At 43.1% G+C, this 21,036-nt stretch overlaps 1 pseudogene; it reads left to right on the top strand.

The window, feature by feature from the left end:
- Window positions 1–442: 442 nt before the first annotated feature.
- LOC128417962 (dynein axonemal heavy chain 3-like) lies at window positions 443–2,791 on the top strand (annotated as a pseudogene).
- The last annotated feature ends 18,245 nt before the right edge of the window (window positions 2,792–21,036 follow it).

Genomic DNA, 21,036 nt, shown 5'->3' with positions numbered 1-21,036 from the left:
TTATTATTATTATTATTGTCATCATCTCACTTTATATTATATATTAAGATATTCCACCTAGTAGATTTTAGTCCATATGGGCAAGTGGGGCACTGCCCCTCCAAGCTAAGCCTGTCCTTAGACAGCCCCTGCCTGCACCTGCTCCTCCTTAGCCCCAGTGTTGCTGTTATAAAACTCATCAGGAAGGAGGGAGAGGAGAAATCTAGAATTAGTTGACTCTGCCTGTCATTGCTCTACCTCCCCACCACTGTTGACACTCCCACAGTTTGCCTTAAAAGTCCAATGAGCATCAACCTTCCTTGCATTCAATGCAATTAAATGGACCATAGATACAATTGTTATGGGAAGTGAGTCATTATATTACCTTATCCATTTGCTTTGGCTTAAGAGTCACCTGGCTGCTCAAAAAACTATTTCGGGGTAAAAGGAGGGAGGTTGAAAATCTTCCAGATTTTTTCATGAGATATTCTTATTTTGAAAATATTTTAATATGTATGTATTTATGTGAAATTTCAGGTAGTTCCAAAAAGGCTCTAGGGGATCTGAAATTCCACAAAGGCTTGAAGACTTATGACAAAGATAATATCCCACCAGCTTTAACTAAGAGAATTAGAGAGAAGTTCATCAAGCATTCGGACTTTCAGCCAGCTGTCATAAAGAATGTATCATTCACCTGCGAAGGCTTGTGCAACGGGGTGAGAGCCATGGACGTGCACGACCGTGTCACAAAGGAGGCGCCCCCAAAACGTGAACAGCTCAGGGAAGATGAAGGTTTGTTCACTGCAGAAATGCAGAAGCTCAATACGAAGCGAGCAGAACTCGAGAAAGTGATGGACCGCCTCCAGGAACTGAAGGATGAACTTGAAGAACTTAATAACCAGAAGAAAGAACTCGAAAACAGCATTGACGAATGCTCTCAGAAGCTGGACAGGGCTGAAAAGCTGAATAGTGGCTTGGGAAGCCAGAAGGATAGTTGGACGGAAGCAACACGCTTCGGTACCCTGACCTCACAGGGGATGTCTTGTTATCTTCAGGGACGGTGGTAAAGGAAGCCTTTACTGTTGATTACCATACAGAATTTCAGAAGAAATGGCTGGTTTTGTGCAAGGAGGAGAAAGTCCCATGCTCTACTGTGGTGTAGTGGTTAAGAGGGGTAGACTCGTAATCTGGTGAACCGGGTTCGCTTCTCCGCTCTTCCACATGCAGCTGCTGGGTGACCTTGGGCTAGTCACACTTCTCTGAAGTCTCTCAGCCCCACTCACCTCGCAGAGTATTTGTTGTGGGGGAGGAAGGGAAGGAGAATGTTAGCCGCTTTGAGACTCCTTTGGGTAGTGATAAAGCGGGATATCAAATCCAAATTCCCCTCCTCCTCCTCCTCCTCCTCCTCCTCCTCCTCCTTCTTCTTCTTCCAGCCTGAGTAGCAATTTAGAGGAACCAGTCAAGATCTGTGCCTGGCAGATTGCTGGGTTGCCAATTGATTCCTTTTTGATTGAGAATGGCATCATTGTTTCCATCTCAAGACGAAGGGCTTTAATGATTGATCCTCAAGGACAAGCCAACAAGTGGGTCAAAAATATGGAAAAGGGCAATAAGCTTTCCGTTATCAAGTTGTCCGACACCAACTCTATAAGGACTTTGGAGTCCAATGTTGTGGAATACAAAATGATTTATGAGTCTGCCAAACTTCATGAAGAAGAGTTTTCCGTTGAATGGAATCTGTTCACAGGTCTTGACCGCGTGGTCATCTTCCGATGCCTGAGACCAGAGAAAATCATTCCAGCCACCCAACTGTTCATTGCAGTCAACATGGGGAAGATACATATCGAACCCCCAACATTTGATCTTGTTGGAAGTTACCATGGTTCCAACTGCTACGCAGTTGTCATAGTTTCACAGAACTATGCCAGGAAATACGCCATCACAATAGATCACACTGGACTTGAATTTCAGGTACCGTAAGTAAAACCATTTCATTCCATGTTTAAGAGCTCCTGTATACTATGCAAAAATAATACTAGGCAACTTACAGGAGACATTCCTTGTCATGGCTAGCAACTAGCACTGGATAGAACTTTCCTTCTGCAAGACCTAGGCCATGTTTTAATACACCATCTCTTCTGTCCTCCCCCCACCCAATTTAGGGGATGATACTAAGCACAGTATGACTCAACTGCTTGAAGATGGAGCCTACGAGAAAGGGCTTTATCTGGAAGGGCCCTGTTGGGACAGGGAGACCATCGGGATTGGAGAGCCTTTTCCCAAAATCCTCTATGACTCCCTGCCCATCATATGGCTGAAACCTGGCGAGGGTACCAAAATTTGACACAAGGGAATTTACCTGTGTGCCATATTCGAAACCAGTGCTGGGAGAGGCACACTGTCCACCAATGGCCAGTCCACCAATTACGTCCTCTACATTGAGCTCACTTCTGATTTGTCCCAGAAGCACTGGATCAATCAGGGCGTAGTTGCGCTTTACCAGCTCATCAACTAAATGGCTGATGACACATGCCTGCGCTTTCAAATGTAAAAGCGCGGCTACAACCATCACCCCTTTATAAACAAAGAAGCCTTAAGGCTTGTTTGATTGCACATTCATTCTGATTTGTTTCCAGGGAGGTTAGATGGCAGTTGCATCTAAACCATACATTTATGTATGCATGTATGGTCAAGGTCATGGGTTCGAGCCCTGCAATGCAGAATGTTGAACTCAAGTCCCTTCTAGCTCTATGTGACTTCTTAATACACCCATTCTTGTGTAAGGTCTTCCTTACCTTCTCCCTTCTGTCTCAGATGTTCATCTTGCTGTGGTTTTAGGCCCCATATGCACCATACATTTAAAGCAATATCAAACCTATTTACACAGTCATGACTCCCCCTCTAAAATCTTGGGAACTGCAGTTTATTAAGGGTGCTGAGAGGTTACCGTATTTTTCTCTCTATAAGACGCACCAGACCACAGGATACACCTAGTTTTTGGAGGAGGAAAACAAGAAAAAAAATATTCTGAATCTTAGAAGCCAGAACAGCAAGAGGGATCACTGTGCAGTGAAAGCAGCAATCCCTCTTGCTGTTCTGGCATCTGGGATAGCTGTGCAGCCTGCATTTGCTCCATAAGACGCACACACATTTCCCCTTACTTTTTAGGAGGGAAAAAGTGAGTCTTATAGAGCAAAAAATATGGTAGTTCCTCTTCCTTGGGAACTGGAGCTTGCAGCTCTGTGAGGGGAACACAGCTATTAGATTTGGGACATTTATTGACTGATCATGAAGTTTATTTAAGCCTGCCACCTTCATTTTTATTATTTTATTATTGCTTTTTTGCTTTATGTTGCTGTTTGATTAGTCAGGATTCACACACACACACAAACATTTTTTGTTTATTTTGCATGGGACAGACATTCACAGCAGCATAGAAAGCAGTAGGATAGATAAGCAACAATGTGCCCAAGGATTAAGGCCTTCTGGGAAACGATATATAATGAAATTAAGAAGGTGCTTAAGTGTACCTTTTACAAAAAACCAGAGGCTTTTCTCCTGGGCATGGTAGGCCAATTGGTGTCAAAGAGAGATAGGACGTTTTTTATGTATGCTACAACAGCAGCAAGAGTTCTACTAGCAAAGTATTGGAAGACACAAGAACTACCCACACTGGAAGAGTGGCAGACGAAGGTGATTGACTATATGGGACTAGCAGAGATGACGAGCAGAATCCGTGACCAAGGGAAAGAGACGGCGGAAGAAGATTGGAAGAAATTTAAACTTTATCTTAAAAATTCTTGTAAAATTATTGAGTGTTAAAATGCCATGGGTAAAGCATAACAGATTTGCAGCGATAAATGATTGGATAAGAGGAAAGAAAGGGGTTAAAGAAAGGAATTAATAAGTAATTTAGACCAGGGGTTGCTGAAAAAAAGCTCAAAACAGGGATGCAGAAAAGGGAGGCATGGGGAAGTCGTTGAAATTGGGTACATGAAAAAATTTATGAAATTATACATGTTTATATGTTTGTTTGTTAGTGTTTGTTGTTTGTATTGTCTTATATTATATGTTGAAAAATCAATAAAAATTTTATAAAAAAAAAAAGATAAGCAACAACTTCAAAGGGGAAAAGCTATTATTGTAGTCAGTTGGACAGGAAGAAATGACTGAACTGGATGTAGAAGAAAGAAGAGGATGAGTCACAGATGACACATGGGCTGCATGTCTGAATAATCGTATCTTGAGCAGCAAGGAAGACGTGCTGAAGGATGTAAAGACACCTGGCAGAGTACCGTATTTTTCGCTCCATAGGGCACACCGGACCATAGGGTGCACCTAGTTTTTAGGGGGGGGGGAAATAAAGAAAAAAAAATATTCCCCCCCCAACCCCAAAGAGCAAAGAAGCCAAGACAGCGAGTGGGATCCATCCTGCTGGCTGTCTTGGCTTCCTCTTTAGCCATGCAGAAACTCTACAGCCGGGAGAGGCTGTGCCCGGCTTTGGCAGATGGAGCGCTCCGAAGGCTTGCGGATAGCTGCCTGAAGCCTGTAGAGCGAGAAGGGTCGGTGCGCACCGACTCCTCTTGCTCTCCAGGCTTCAGCGAAAGCCTGCATTCGCTCCATAGGACGCACACACATTTCCCCTTCATTTTTTTAAAAAAAGATATTTATTAAGCTTTTCCACCTTTATACATTAAAAAATCAAAAAGAAAAAACAAAAAAGTTAAAAACACATAAAGTTTACAATCCTTATTTTCAATAACATATTTCCCTGACTTCCCCACACCTCCCCTTCTTATATTCCAATTCAAATTGTTAATTCAACAAGTTCTTGTCCCCAATTTTTGACCTTTTTATATTTAATTCATTTTTTAAAAAAAACAATTTTAACTTATAAACATCAGTATTTAAACATCAGTGCTCATTCTTAAAACTTTTTTCTAAAGTCGACCCAAATTCCCTTCCACGAATTCCCCAATTTTCATACTAATAACAAAACAAAATTTAAAAAACAGATTATTATTCTGCACCCTTTGGATTCCCAACCCCCCCCCCCTTTCCCGGTTTCAATCCCCAACAAATGTCTATCAGTCTTAGTCTACTATCAGCCTGGAGACCTCACGTCCGAGCATTTCCCCTTCATTTTTGGAGGGGAAAAAGTGCATCCTATAGAGCGAAAAATACGGTATCTGCTTCCAGGGAAACTGTCTTGTGCCAAGGTTGAAAAACTTGGAATGAGGCCTGCTTGGTCTGCTAATTTTTTGGAAGGCTGCCTTTGACCAGGTTAGAATGTATCTCTGCCTAGCCCACTGTTACCTACTTTGACAGGCAGCAGCTCTCCAAATGGGGGCTTCTCTCTTGTCAGATTGACCCTGGAGACCTTCTGCATGCAAAGCTATGGTGAGCGATGGTGTTCCCCAAATACCAGAGGACATATGGACTTGCCTAAAAACAAAGGCTGATGGACTTGATGGACAAGGCAATCAATGGCTGCTAGCCATGATGGCTGCGTTCTGCTCCACACTGCCAGAGGCAGTCTGCCACTCAGTGCCAGCTGCTGGGAAATCACAAGTGGGGAGGGCGCTGTTGTGCCAATAGCCGATTGTGCACAGATGAACTATGGAAGACGCTGCATTGTCAACCATTCAGTTTCATTGGCTGGCTCCTTGGCTGTAGTATTATGAGAGGTGAAATATACTCGTAGTCAAGAGTGGATTTTGCTAAGTTGTGGGTGAACATATCAGACGACACAGCAATACTTCAAACAGCTCTTGTTTATTCACAGGCCAGAACAGAACTGAACTGAAGGGTTCAGCCAGCCTGCTTATATAGAGCTCCACTAGAACGCAACCATTTTCTGTAACTATCCAATCACTGAACGTCACTTTCGATCCCTTATTTGCATATGTGGACCTGAACTATCTACAGTATCCCCCTGCTGGCCCAGGGTGAGAACTTCAGTACATAACAGATTTCATGCTCTTTATTCAGCTCATAGTGGTGAGGAGGAATGGAAGTTTCCCCAGGATGTCTGCTTTATATACATTATTTACACAATGGGCTGCACGTGATTGGCTAATTCCAGGATTCTCCTGTAGGCCAATCAGGTTGTGGATTCACTTCTACCTGGAGCTGGATTGGGTGGCTCCTGCGGACCAATCATACTGCTGCATTGTTCTAGTACCAATCAGACTGCTGCATTCTGAATCCTATTGTTCTAGGACCAATCAGACTGCTGCATTTTGGATCCTATTCAACTCAGTACATAACAAGAGGGAAAGAAACGTTTGTGTGTCGAGGGCCTCAAGACACCCTCAAATAAATTCACATTTCACGCAGAATTTTTGTTTATTGTTTTTGGCATAATTTTGGCCACAACTTTATTAAAATACAAAATGTGAGTGGTTGCTTAGGCATTGGTTGCGACTATCTGTCCCTGCCCAGGGACAGAACTGACACCCACAAGCCTGCAAAGTCAGTAAGGGAAAACATTTTTGGGGAGAGAATGGAGCTGGGTGCCAGACCCTCACCTCTCCCCAGATGCTCCCAGGGGCTCTTGTGTGGCCCTAGCCCCTTGCCAGGGATTTGGACAAAAGCATAGTGAACCCCTGGATTCCTTTAACGGATTTCCCTTGCAGCAGCTGCAGCATTAGAGGGGCAGGCACAGCCAATCCTTACTCCTCCACCAACCAATTCATAAAACCAATGCCTAACCGCAACCTTACAAGTTGTGACGATTTGCTACGCAGTAGGCAAAACCCAAATGGCACCAGCCAATCAGCCAAATGGACAAAATTCCTACCAGGCCCCAGCCCCAAAAGCAGACAACCCCATGACAGGCATAGCAAGGTCAAACGCAAAAGCCTTTAATTAGGGAGGGTGGGTGGGCGATCCGATGTGCGCAGTGAAAAGAGGAAGCTCAATGCTGCGCGCAGATAATATATAACCAAATCAACAATTGGCAACATCAAAATCTCCCCAACAACCAGAGGAGCCCAGTCACATTGGTGGCCATCCAAACTAACCCACCCAGCAACGGAGAAGTGCCTTGTTAACCCCACCCCAACACGTGCTCATAGTTTCATAGTTTTTGACCTGGCCTGGCAATATATTGCAAATCATGATGTGTGTCTACTATGCCAAAATCACAATGTGGGGAAAAACCATGATGCCAGCCCATGCTTCTACATATCTCCGCCCTTATTTCAGACATCGTGATGTATCGGTATATTGCGATGTTTAGCTGGTGATATATCGTGATGCTGAAAACCGCATCTGTTTAGGGAACTGTTTAGGGAAGCTTTTAATATTTAACAGACTATTGTATTTTAATATTTTGTTGGAAGCCGCCCAGAGTGGCTGGGGAAACCCAGCCAGATGGGTGGGGTATTAATAATAATAATAATAATAATAATAATAATAATAATAATAATGATAATCCGCCCAGCCCTATTCACAATAGGTACATTTTATATTGCAACTTCACTGATGCCATGATCCATGCAAATAAACCGCGTAAAAAGGCCAGACGAAGAACTCATAATCACACACTATATAAATATTTAAATTGCATGCATCAGAATAAATACACATATAGTTTCTGAATGGAAGCAAGTATTATGGTGATAGTGGAGATACCAAATGCTGAGTTGTTTAAGAAAATATTCCATCTGAGTCTATTTTAGGTTGTAATCCCATGCACGCTTACTTGTAAGTAAGAATCATTGAACATAGTGAGTAAATGTGTGTGCACTTGGATGAAGCTCCAATGAATACTAAGGAGATTTGCTTTGAATGGGACTGGCTCCTCTGTAGCTGTAAAGTCATTGTGAGATTCTTGCATCATAAATCTTTATTTTTTTCTTTAAAAATATTTTTTATTAAATTTTCCATTTTCCCAATATTACATTATAACAAAAATCATGATTCCCAAATCCCAAATTATCCCTTTCCCCCCTCCCCCTGACTTCCCACAACCCCCTTCTCTGGTTTATTTTAACATAATATCAATCCCTGCATATTTTCTTTCCATTCATTTTTAAATACATTTAATCTTATTTATACAAATTTTGTTACTTGTAAGTGGTTAGTCAAAACCTGCTAGTGAGTCCAGCTCTTTGCATTGCTTCTGTAGGTAAGCCGAAAACGGTTCCCAGTCTTCTTCAACTGATTTTTTTTGTCCTTATTTCGTAATCTATCAGTTAGTTTTGCCATTTCGGCATAATAAATCTTTAAAACAGCAAACCCTTTAAGTACATCAGCGGCACAATGAGATATGATATATGCATTCTGTAGCAGAACAAAGGACGTATAGCTCTGAGTATTGTTTCCTGCTTGGCAGGGGGTTGGACTCGATGGCCCTTGTGGTCTATTCCAACTCTATGATTCTATGATTCTATGAATAGCAACGAACCAAGCACATGGTAAATGGGATGGGATTGTTTCGAGGGAATTTAGCAAGAAACGTGTGTATAATTTGGCATATTTTAGTAAAAGGTAAAATATTTAAATTTAAATTTAAAAGGTAAAATATTTAAATTTAAATGTAAATTTAGTAAAAGGTAAAATAAAAAAAAGGTAAAAGCCTCAGCGCCTAGGGCTTGCCGATCGAAAGGTCGGTCGTTCGAATCCCCGCGGCGGGGTGCGCTCCCGTCGTCTGGTCCCAGCGCCTGCCAACCTAGCAGTTCGAAAGCACCCCCGGGTGCAAGTAGATAAATAGGGACCGCTTACTGGCGGGAAGGTAAACGGCGTTTCCGTGTGCTGTGCTGGCTCGCCAGATGCAGCTTTGTCACGCTGGCCACGTGACCCGGAAGTGTCTCCGGACAGCGCTGGCCCCCGGCCTCTTGAGTGAGATGGGTGCACAACCCTAGAGTCTGTCAAGACTGGCCCGTACGGGCAGCGGTACCTTTACCTTTAGTGGAATCATAAAATGGCAAGGGGCAATGAAACGTGACAAATCACCTGCACATTCGCAGCCATCACAACTCCCCATCCTTTCTGACAGTGCAAGGACTCCTGGTTCAAAACAAAATTCAAGCTTGAAACCTGGATGCAGTAGTCAGGACTTATAGTTAGTAGGCAGGCTCAGATATGCAGATGACACAACCCTGATGGCAGAAAGTGAGGAGGAATTAAAGAACCTTTTATTGAGGGTGAAAGAGGAGAGCGCAAAATATGGTCTGAAGCTCAACATCAAAAAAACGTAGATCATGGCTACTGGGCCCATCACCGCCTGGCAAATAGAAGGGGAAGAAATAGAGGCAGTTAGAGATTTTACTTTCTTGGGCTCCATGGTCACTGCAGATGGTGACAGCAGTCACGAAATTAAGAGACGCCTGCTCCTTGGGAGAAAAGCAATGACAAACCTAGACAGCATCTTAAAAAGTAGAGGCAGGAGACTGGTGCTGCAGGAGACTCTTGAGAGTCCCATGGACTGCAAGAAGATCAAACCTATCCATTCTTAAGGAAATCAGCCCGGAGTGCTCACTGGAAGGACAGATCCTGAAGCTGAGGCTCTAATACTTTGGCCACCTCATGAGAAGAGAAGACTCCCTGGAAAAGACCCTGATGTTGGGAAAGATGGAGGGCACAAGGAGAAGGGGACGACAGAGGACGAGATGGTTGGACAGTGTTCTCGAAGCTACCAGCATGAGTTTGGCCAAACTGCGGGAGGCAGTGGAAGACAGGAGTGCCTGGCGTGCTCTGGTCCATGGGGTCACGAAGAGTCAGACACGGCTAAACAACAACAAATCCGGAAGAAGTTGGACTGATGCCACGATGGTTGGCCCTTAACAAAGGAAAGAAAAGGATGCACAAAGGCAATCAACTCAAAGGTGCCATAATTTTGAGAAACAGCATGTGAGAATCTCACAGTGCTGATTAAGGGTACAGAATTTTGTAAATATAAGGAGCGATCAATACAGCTTTGTTTTCTTTTTCTGGGGCAGCTGTTTTATAAAACCTGCCTTTCCAGCTAAAGTACTCCAGATGGCAGCAAAGATTACCCAGGAAAGATTTCTACTTCAGTACAATATTACATTACAATAACAAATGTAGAACAGCACAGTGTAGAAACCCATGAGACAAACTGATAAACCATACAAGGGAAATTTGACCCCAATATTCCCCATGTCACCTTTCACTTTTTTAAAAAAAAAATCAAAAGGAATTTCCATCCAATGGCCATACAAATCATCAAATCCAACATTTGAAGTAGGGTGTCTTAGTCCATTCTACCTTTTCTCATAAATACTTACTTAATGCCCATTATATCTCTACCAATTTTACCTTAATGCCTTGTAAATCTCCAGCATACACCTTTAAGACAAGGCCGCTCCGGAGTGTTGAGAACAACAAATTTGTCTATTTAAAATTAAATGGAAAAAGAAAGAAAGAACTTACTACACAGAGGGCATTTTTTTTTGGATTTTGGATTAAGAGGAAAGGCAAAGATATATTAACGAGACTGGCTAAACAGATTGGATTATTAAATTGTAAGCTTGTCAATTACAGACACTTTATGAATAATAGTAAATGGTGACTTACCTGTAGAGGTGGCTTACCTGAAAAAAGGAGGATGCCAGCATGGTTAAATACATAGCTAGAAGGCTTCTTCTCAGCAGAGAATGTCAGATTCAAAGGAGAAAATAAAAAAGCACAACTCTGACAAAAGCAAATGTAGGTTCATGATAAAATGAGCAAAGGGGGGATTGACAAAGCAAATGGCTAAAGGCATTAAAGCAGCGAACAACCTTTTATTTAAATACATGAGGAGATGAAATCATCCTAAAAGGTTAAACAAATTCATGAAGGGCAGTTCCACCAATGGTTATTGGCTATAATAGCTAAATGGAACCTCTGAATACCAAATGCCAAGGACATGCAATGAGAGAAAGCTGTTTTCCGTTTTTGTTCCCTGAGGCACTTGGATGGCAACAGTTGGCAATAGGATGTTGCAAGAGAGGGGCTCTTAGCTTGACCCAGGAAGCTCTTAGGTTGTCATGCAATAAATAATAACAACAAAATCTGAACTGCACCCCTTTGGCAAAACGATGCTTCTCACACTATTGCTCTGCAAACTCCCATCCATCTTGAACCCATCAGACAAGTAACTCAGTAATCCCCCATGAATGATACAAAAGAGTCTTTTCCTAGCCTCCAAACTATGACTCACGACCAGTGCAAATCACTTTTATTCCTTCAGGACATTCCACGAAAAAAATCCCTTCAGCAGGAGATACGGAAAACTGTTTTCGCCTCTGTGTGGCTCCGTGAGAGTAACCTAATGCCCACGGCAAGCTCAGAAGGCTGTCATTTGGCAAGGACAGGGAGGGTGTGTGTGTGTGTGTACACTGTGTGTGTGTACCTGTACACTTCTGGCCAACAGACTGGTTCCATAAATTTGCTTGTTGTCTTAACTATTGTATAGAGCCAGCCTGTATGCAATAGCACAAACCAGCGGTAGGTGTGCTTGGTAAATACGTTCCCTTTATTTGTTATCTAATCTTGAACATAGGGACGCGGGTGGCGCTGTGGGTTAAACCACAGAGCCTAGGACTTGCTGATCAGAAGGTCGGCGGTTCGAATCCTCGCGACGGGGTGAGCTCCCGTTGCTCGGTCCCTGCTCCTGCCAACCTAGCAGTTCGAACGCATGTCAAAGTGCAAGTAGATAAATAGGTACCGCTCCGACGGGAAGGTAAACGGCGTTTCCGTGCACTGCTCTGGTTCACCAGAAGCGGCTCAGTCCTGCTGGCCACATGACCCGGAAGCTGTCTGCCAGCTCCCTTGGCCAATAAAGCGAGATGAGCACCGCAACCCCAGAGTCGGCTACGACTGGACTTAATGGTCAGGGGTCCCTTTACCTTTACTTTTAATCTTGAATATTGTGCTAAATTACAGAAGCAGCAAAGGAGCCCTGCTCGTCTTAGGGCTCATCCACATTTACCATGGCCCCGTACTTTCTAGGCACAATATGGGTATTCTGTGGATTGCTATTTGCTCAGATTAAGTGGAAGAGAGGAGGTTCTCACAGGGAAAGTGGTAGGGCAAAAAAACCCCCTCCCAAAACCAAAGAAGTGCTCAGACAGAGCTCTTAAAACCTGGACCTGTGCCTACAAAAATGACACAAAAGGAAGATGTCTCTCTTAGCTACTTTTTTTAGGAGGCTATGATGTGGGTTTTTTTGGGGGCGGGGCGGGGGAGACTTGTGAATTAAGGACTTCCTTTTCTTTCCTGTATGATTCAGGCACTTCTTAAATAAATCCAAGCTCATGAGTTTTAACACCTGGCTGACAATTGTGCCTTTATTTTAACTGCATTTTAAACCCAGGCTGTAAATAGTTCTCCACTATTCCTGTTGCAAGGAAGCTTCTGTGGACTTTTATTGTTTATTGTTCATTTTAGTCATGACAGATTTTATTTTTCCTCGATGAAATTGAATAAATAAATAATTTTGCCCCCATATCAAGAAATCTGAAGTGGCATCCCTGGGCATCCTATTGCTTTAAAGCATGGTGTTTATGTATTACAAATATGTATATATCCTCATTTTTATCTGTATGCCGCCTTGAGTCCTTGTCAGGGAAAATGGTGGTGTAACAATAACAATAACAATATGATGATGATAATTCATGCACAGGGTAGCTTTTATATTAGCAAAACTGGAGATTCATTTTTGGTTTTGTAGTCTTCAGCTTTGCTAATATGCAAAATGGCCAAGTTTTCTCTTCAATTTTCTACCTAATAAGTCCATTTAAGACTCAGATCTACATTGGTAACTGCTGGAATTTATATTTTCAGATATGGAGAAACTAGCCATCATGCGTTTCTTTGTCACAGCATCCCCAGGTGTAACCTGAAACCCACATCACATCTAAGGCAGCCAAATTGCAATGCAGTCTGCCACTTCTTCCATCTTAAAACCATGACCGACGCTTTGCCCCCAACCCACTTTGATTAACATCCAGTCTGATGCCGAAAGCTTGCACTCAGTTTTGTGGCCTTTTGGCTTTGCCCGACTGTGGATTTCAGAATTTGTATATTCCAGTAACGGTTTTCAGCTAAACGTGCACTAAATAAATCCCAGCCTTCAATATACAGAAGAGGACTTCATTTCCCACACTTCACCCAAGAGCCCTTCAAAGCTGAAAAATCAACCCTAGTAAAATGGATCCCAACTGCACCGGAAGATGCCTTATTAGCCTGGTATGGGCTAGTTTATTTATCAGAGTATTCCCTTTGGCAAGCCTTCTGCTAATGATATCACCAATGGAGAGCTGTTGCTGAGTGACTGCTGGCACTGGAAGCAGCTTTTCTTTAAATTGAGATTAATGGCAACCCTGGATCTGCACATGTTTCCAGGTACCTGAAAGCAGAGTCTTTGTTATGAACATTTGTAATTTAGTTATGGCACGGTGTGTGTTTTTCTTGGGTTTTATAGCATCCTATGAGGTTGCCCTCGTCTGTAGCAAAATATCATCCATAATCAAGCTAAACAAACAAAAAGAAAGAAACAAATGACAGCCGGGGGTGTACATTCTGCAGTTGAGAAAAATTAACTCTACATCAGGGTCAGCACTTGTGGAACTGCAGACAGAGAAACCATTAATAACATCTAGCATTTATATAGCACTTTTTTTAAGGGTCTGAAGTCCTTCATGTACAATACAGGAGTAGCCCTTAGAAACAACTCCATAAGGTACATCATGGGTGGGCAGAAATCAGACCCTCCAAGCGTCTCTATTTTCCAGGAATGTACCTGATTTAAAGAAGCTGTCCCACTTTCAGATTTGATCCTGGAATGTCCCACTTTTCTTTTTTTTTAAAAAAAATAATATTTTATTAAGTTTAACAATAGAAAAATGGAACAATAAAAACACAGAAAAAATATAAAACACAACAATACAAACTTTCACAATACATAAAATACAAACATTTAACAAGGGGGGGGGAAAAGAACAATCGACACACAAGAAATAGAATAGGAAAAAACACAAATCACTCTTTTCTAGTTATTCATCTTCAATTAACTTATTTTCCTGACTTCCTCACGCCTCCCTTTTTTATATCCCTTTTAAACAATTAGTTCAGCAAATTCGTATCCTACTACTTTGTCCTTATATATTTTACCTCCCAAATTTATAATTTCAAATTTTTATCTCTTATTACTAGAACCCCTTCATTTTATTTCAATGTCATCAGCATTCATACATTTTACAATACTTCTGTAAATAAGTTTTAAATTTCCTCCAATCTTCTTCCACCAACCCTTCTCCCTGGTCTCAGATTCTGCCAGTCATCTCAGCCATTTCCATATAGTCAATTACTTGCATCTGCCATTCTTCCAAGGAGGGTAATTCTTGTGTCTTCCAATACTTTGCAATGAGTATTCTTGCTGCTGCTGTAGCATACATAAAGAAAGTTCTATCCTTCTTTGGCACCAATTGGCCAACTATGCCCAGGAGAAAGGCCTCTGGTTTCTTCACAAAAGTGTATTTAAGTACCTTTTTTATTTCATTATAAATCGTCTCCCAGAAAGCCTTAATCCTCGGGCACGTCCACCAAAGGTGAAAGAATGTACCTTCAATTTCTTTACATTTCCAACATTTGTTATCGGGCAGATAGTATATTTTTGCAAGCTTGACTGGGGTCATGTACCACCTATACATCATTTTCATAATATGCTCTTTTAGGGCATTGCATGCCGTAAATTTAATCCCAGTGGTCCACAACTTCATGGAATGTCCCACTTTTCCTTAGGATGTACCTATTTTCATTGGAGAGATGTTGGAGGGGATGGAGTTATCTGACTGCAAAACTGTCTGAAGGCAAACTTCCTGTATAGAGAAGTTTTTAAATGTTTTATTATGTTTTTATACATGTTGGAAGCTGCCCAGAGTGACTGGGGCGACCCAGTAAGATGTGTGGGGTATAAATAGTAAAATTCTCATTATGGAATGGGATGCCTCTATTTTCATCAGAGAAACATTGGAGGGTATGAGACGCCACACATGTGATTTACTTTGTTTTTCAGCAGAACCCCAACATCTGTCAATCAGAGCCAGCTGCAGAAGACAAACAGGGCTGGCCCCAAGACATTTTGGCACCTGAAGCAAACCACAAAATGGCATCTCCCCCAGCCAGGGAAGAGGGGGTGAGTGAAGATCTACATTGGGAACAAGGGTGGCAGACCAGCAGTGCTGTCTATTTGCCAAGAGGCCCCTGTAGATTCAACATGGGAGATCTGGCATCCAAAGAGCTTGCCACAGCTGTTGTTGCCACTGTAGATCCTGCCACCTGAGGAGGTCACCTCACCTTCCCTCATGGGTGGGCTGGCCCTGGTTATAATTAAAGAACAGGATGCCTCTGAGCATATCAGCCTCAGAATTCATTTTCAGTACCAGAAATGAACTGAGCTCAAAGTCACTTTGCATTAAGTCCACTCCTGGTCCTGGTTAGTATTCTTCATTTCAGCAGCCTAATCTAGGTGGAATAAATAGCTTTGCTTGAGCTATTGTTGAAGCACCGGGAGTCAGAAATCCTCTCCAATCCACTGCAAATCATCAAGAGCTCTCCCAACAGATCCCAATCTACCAAACTGGGTGAGTATGTCAGATTTAGTTTCTCATTTCCCCCCACAGGGCTGAGAAAGTGGCTTGTCTATGTTCATCTAGCAGGTTCATGGCTGAAGTGAACTAGATTTGAACTGCAGGCTTCCTAGCTTACAGATTGCACCCATAGGACTCTACTGTATGTTCAGCAGGAAATACGGGTCTCAGAACTCCACCTGCTGTATCTCCACTGTAATGTGGTTTTGGGGCATGCATGCGCTGGAGGTGCAATCTGCAGCCGCAGAGTAGTGGCTGACAAAGTGTTTTGCAGGACAACTGCCAAAACCAGCCTCAACTGCAACACTCTCCTCCATCCCTTCATCATCATTCTTTAAATGATCACTGGGACTAAAACATCTAAAGCCCACAAATTTCCATGGAACCATGGTGAAGATTTGGCTCTGACTGTTTATTTTGTGTTCTGTAAAGAAAAAGACTAGCATGGCACACAGCTTATGCGTCTGGTAACATTTACAGTGGTCTCTCTGTGGGTGCAAACAGGTGTGTGAAAGTACCTTTGCATCCTGCTCTTGAGGGTAAGACTCGAACCAATGGCTTCAAGTTACGAGAAAGGAGATTCCAATTAAGCATCAAAAAATCTTTCTGACAGTAAGAGCTGTTTGACAGTGGAATGGTCTCCCTCAGGAGGTTTTGGACTCTCCTTCGTTGGAGGTTTTTAAGCAGAGGTTGGATGGTTAGGATCCATAGCATAGGTCAAGGATGCTTTAGTTGAGATTCCTGCACTACAGTGGGTTGGACTAGATGACCCTAACTGGGGATGCTTCCATCTTTGTTGTTGTTGTTTAGTCGTGTCCGACTCTTCGTGACCCCATGGACCAGAGCACGCCAGGCACGCCTGTCTTCCACTGCCTCCCGCAGTTTGGTCAAACTCATGCTGGTAGCTCCAAGAACACTGTCCAGCCATCTCATCCTCTGTCGTCCCCTTCTCCTTGTGCCCTCCATCTTTCCCAACATCAGGGTCTTTTCCAGGGAGTCTTCTCTTCTTGTGAGGTGGCCAAAGTATTGGAGCCTCAGCTTCAGGATCTGTCCTTCCAGTGAGCACTCAGGGCTGATTTCCTTAAGAATGGATAGGTTTGATCTTCTTGCAGTCCATGGGACTCTCAAGAGTCTCCTCCAGAACCATAATTGAAAAGCATCAATTCTTCGGCGATCAGCCTTCTTTATGGTCCAGCTCTCACTTCCATACATCACTACTGGGAAAACCATCGCTTTTACTATACGGACCTTTGTTGGCAAGGTGATGTCTCTGCTTTTTAAGATGCTGTCTAGGTTTATCATTGCTTTTCTCCCAAGAAGCAGGCCAAGAAAACTCCATGGACAAAGACAACAGGCTTCCAGCTCTACCATTCTATAATTCTATAATCTATGTGGTGGTGTAATAAGCCCTATTACCTTGTCTTTACCAAAGGCCTTGGCACGGAGAGAATCACATATATTAGCAAAGTAACCATCCTTGGGACTCGAATTCCTTTGTTTCTGTTTAAAACATTTTATTAACAGTGTAGATTGTGAGGGAAGTCTCAGGAGAAGCTGGGGTCTGAGAAGTAGTACATTCACTTGTAAAAAACGAAAAGAAAAGAAAGGGGGGGGGAAGAAAGAGGGAGTCAAGCTAAATCTAATAATTAAATGAATAAAAAGATACTTATATTGTTCAAGGCTCTGGTGAGAATCCTCGGGAACTATGTTTTATCTTTACAAGTTTCCTTTCAGAATAAACAAGCCTCCGTTGCAATGATCTTCCCAGTAGTAAAATGCATGGGAAACATTCATTCCACTCAAAATAACTCTTTGGGGGAAGAGCACTTGGATTTAAATTCAAGGACTTCAATTAAACTAACTTTTGAACCAGGCTGCGTCTGATAACACAATAGCAACATTATCTTCTCCAGCCCTGGCTTTTGCAGGTGTGCTGCACTCATTGTATAGACACCCACCCACACCCACACACCATTAATCAGGGGGCTAGGTCTTTGAAATGGGTCATTCCACCCCCTCAAAATAAGACAGTGATTTTCTAGGGTGTTTAGCTTTGATAACCTCCGACATACGAGCGTAAGAAAGATGGGAAGGGGGAAGAAGCAGTTATGTTTACCAAATACACTTGGTTTTTATAGTGAAGACATCTCTGGCATGATGAAAGGCTAAGAGATCCGTGGTGCGGGGGGGAGAAGGGGAGACTCTCCGCAAGGTCAATAGGTGGGGACTGTTTCAAGCTAATTGGACCAGGGCAAGTGGGGGGGGGGACTACAGATATACAAAACAAATCACTCTTCCTAGCTTACTTTGGATAAAGTGGTTTCCCCCCACCCTAAAACAGTGTGAACTACCATTCTTGATAGATATATAAAAAAGGTCAGGTGTGATGTATTTGTTATGCACACCATTGCACTGATGACTTGCAGCGCTTCCACACACCCCTTTCCCCCGCTTTAGGCACTTTTCCACCGGCAGGCCACAAACCATTGCATTCCTGCGTTTCCCCTGTTATTGTGTCTCTTCCCCCTCATCCTTACCCCACAGGGCTGATTGTGTGTGTGTTGTTTTTTTAATCAGATAGAGTATCTTTGGGTGTGAGCTGACGGTAGTGTAATTATCTCACCCGTGGTCCATGCCATTGTTGGCGAATCTGCAGAATCCCACCTCTCCATCACAAGCAACACCTGTCCATCTTCTGCTGCTGAAGTTTTATTTACATGGTTTTGTATGTTTTGTGGTATTTTGTGCATTGTGATATGTTGCTACTTTTATTGATTAAAGGTAAAGGTAAAGGGACCCCTTACCATTAAGTCCAGTTGCGGACGACTCTGGGGTTGTGCGCTTATCTCTATAGGCCGAGGGAGCTGGTGTTTGTCTGCAGACAGCTTCCGGGTCATGCAACCAGCTTGACTAAGCCGCTTCTGGTGAACCAGAGCAGAGCACGGAAACACCGTTTACCTTCCCACCGGAGTGGTACCTGTTTATCTACTTACACTTTGATGTTGGCAGAGGTTGGCAGAAGCTGGGACCAAACAATGGGAGCTCACCCCATTGTGGGGATTCAAACCACTGAACTTCTGTTTGGCAAGCCCTAGGCTCTATGGTTTAGACCACAGCGCCACCCATGTCCCCACTTTTATTGATTATAGATTGGTAATTCTTTATTGTGGTTGAACTGTTTAATTAATATTTGCCGATGTTTACCATACTTTTCCTTGTATAAGATGAGGTTTTTTTTCTGTTATAATAATGTGAAAAATTTGGGGTTGTCTTATACATAGGTAGTACAGAGTGGGGATGGGTGATTGGTAGCTGCCGTGAGTAGGAGATTGTCAGCGGTGATTGTTTGGGTGACTGGTGGCTGCGGCAAGGGCTGCTTCGATTGGCTGTTGTTGTGGCTATTGGGTGAACGATTGGCGGCTGCTGGCGGCGAGCAGGTATAGGATTGTTGGCTTCTGCAATGTGTGATATTGGCAGCCTTGGCCAGGTGGTTGAACGACCCCCCCCCCCAAAAAAAGCTCAACAACTCTGGGCAATCTTTCCCCATTTCTTAATTTTGAGTCCCCCAAAATAGGGGGTGTGTTATACATGGGGGAATACAGTAATTTTACTGTTTACTATTAGATTCTGATGGATTGTTGAATGTTGCTGTGTTTGATATAAGTTGTTTATTTTAAAGTTATTGTGACTTTTATATTGGATCAGATTGTTACTATTAATGTTTGATGTTTTGTTATGTTTTTATGTCTTGGAAGCTGACCAAAATGGCTTGGGCAACCCAGCCAGATGAGCGGGGCATAAATGAATTATTATTATTATTATTATTATTATTATTATTATTATTAATTCTAAAGCAGTGGTTAAACTGCAACCATTTCCCCTCCATGTGTGCAGCAAATCAGGATGTTTATCCCGCTTGCTGGGCAGGGGAACACAACAGGCCAGAGTGTTTGGCAACCGAGTGTGGAGAAATCAAGCAACATTGCAACCATGCATGAACCAACCAACCAGCGCTTGCTGATGGCGCAAACAAATGTTATGGAAAACATCCATTGGTTTGAAAGTTCTTTGGTGGATCATTCATACTTTTGAGTCATATACTGAATAGACATGTGCAGGCCAGCCCTTTGATTATTCCTCCACTCCTTTCCTGTCAATTAACGAAGAACTGATATCAATAACTTATGAAGTATATGCAGAAATGAGTGGCGTGAGTCCTGTGGGTTCAGCCTTCAAGATGGTCTGGCTAATTCTGCTGACTAAGCCTTCTCCTGTGATGAGTGCTTAAACCCCCAGCAGTGTTTTGACTGGATGCCTGCCAGTCTCCCAGGGAACATCCTATGTAATCTAGGCTGCAAGCACAGAGCAGGTGCACTGCAGAAGGTTGCCTGCAGGTCACTCCAGATAAGCCAAGCAACTGAGCCAAGATGCACCCTACAGAAAGCAAGAATGTTGCCTTTCCTCAAATTCTAACGAGAACAATGAGGTTGATAACTGTGTTAGCAAAATCAACAAGAGAGTCTTGTGGATCCTTAAAGACTAATACATTTTCTGTTAGCTGATCAGTGTTATTTTCTTCCTGCTGTGCTTCAGCAAGAAGAAGAAGAAGGAGAAGAATTAGGGTAGCAGTTTGGATTTGATATCCCGCTTTATCACTACCCGAAGGAGTCTCAAATTGGCTAACAATCTCCTTTCCCTTCTTCCCCCACAACAAACACTCTGTGAGGTGAGTGGGGCTGAGAGACTTCAGAGAAGTGTGACTAGCCCAAGGTCACCCAGCAGCTGCATGTGGAGGAGCAGGGAATTGAACCCGGTTCACCAGATTACGGGTCTACCGCTCTTAACCACTACACCACACTGGAAGATGTTGCGTTTACATGCTAGCAAATCTAGCAAATAATTTTTTTAGTACAGTGGTACCTTGGGTTACATACGCTTCAGGTTACATAGGCTTCAGGTTACAGACTCCGCTAACCCAGAAATAGTGCTTCAGGTTAAGAACTTTGCTTCAGGATGAGAACAGAAATCGTGCTCCGGCAGCGCAGCAGCAGCGGGAGGCCCCATTAGCTAAAGTGGAGCTTCAGGTTAAGAACAGTTTCAGGTTAAGTACAGACCTCGGGAACGAATTAAGTACTTAACCCGAGGTACCACTGTACCCGAAGGAGTCTCAAAGCGGCTAACAAGCTCCTTTTCCCTTCCTCCCCCACAACAAACACTCTGTGAGGTGAGTGGGGCTGAGAGACTTCAGAGAAGTGTGACTAGCCCAAGGTCACCCAGCAGCTGCATGTGGAGGAGCGGGGAATCAAACCCGGTTCACCAGATTACGAGTCCACCACTCTTAACCACTACACCACACTGGCTCCTTCCCCCGCGCCAGCTTTGAGTATCACGATGACAAACACTCACCTATACATACCTGGTGTAGCAAGGCGTGGCATCTTCAAGACTCGCC

This window comes from Podarcis raffonei, chromosome 7, assembly GCF_027172205.1.
Source record: "Podarcis raffonei isolate rPodRaf1 chromosome 7, rPodRaf1.pri, whole genome shotgun sequence".
In the NCBI taxonomy this organism is placed as follows: Eukaryota; Metazoa; Chordata; class Lepidosauria; order Squamata; family Lacertidae; genus Podarcis; species Podarcis raffonei.
The sequence above is the reverse complement of the archived record's forward strand: the minus strand, read 5'-3'. Positions and strand labels throughout refer to the sequence as shown.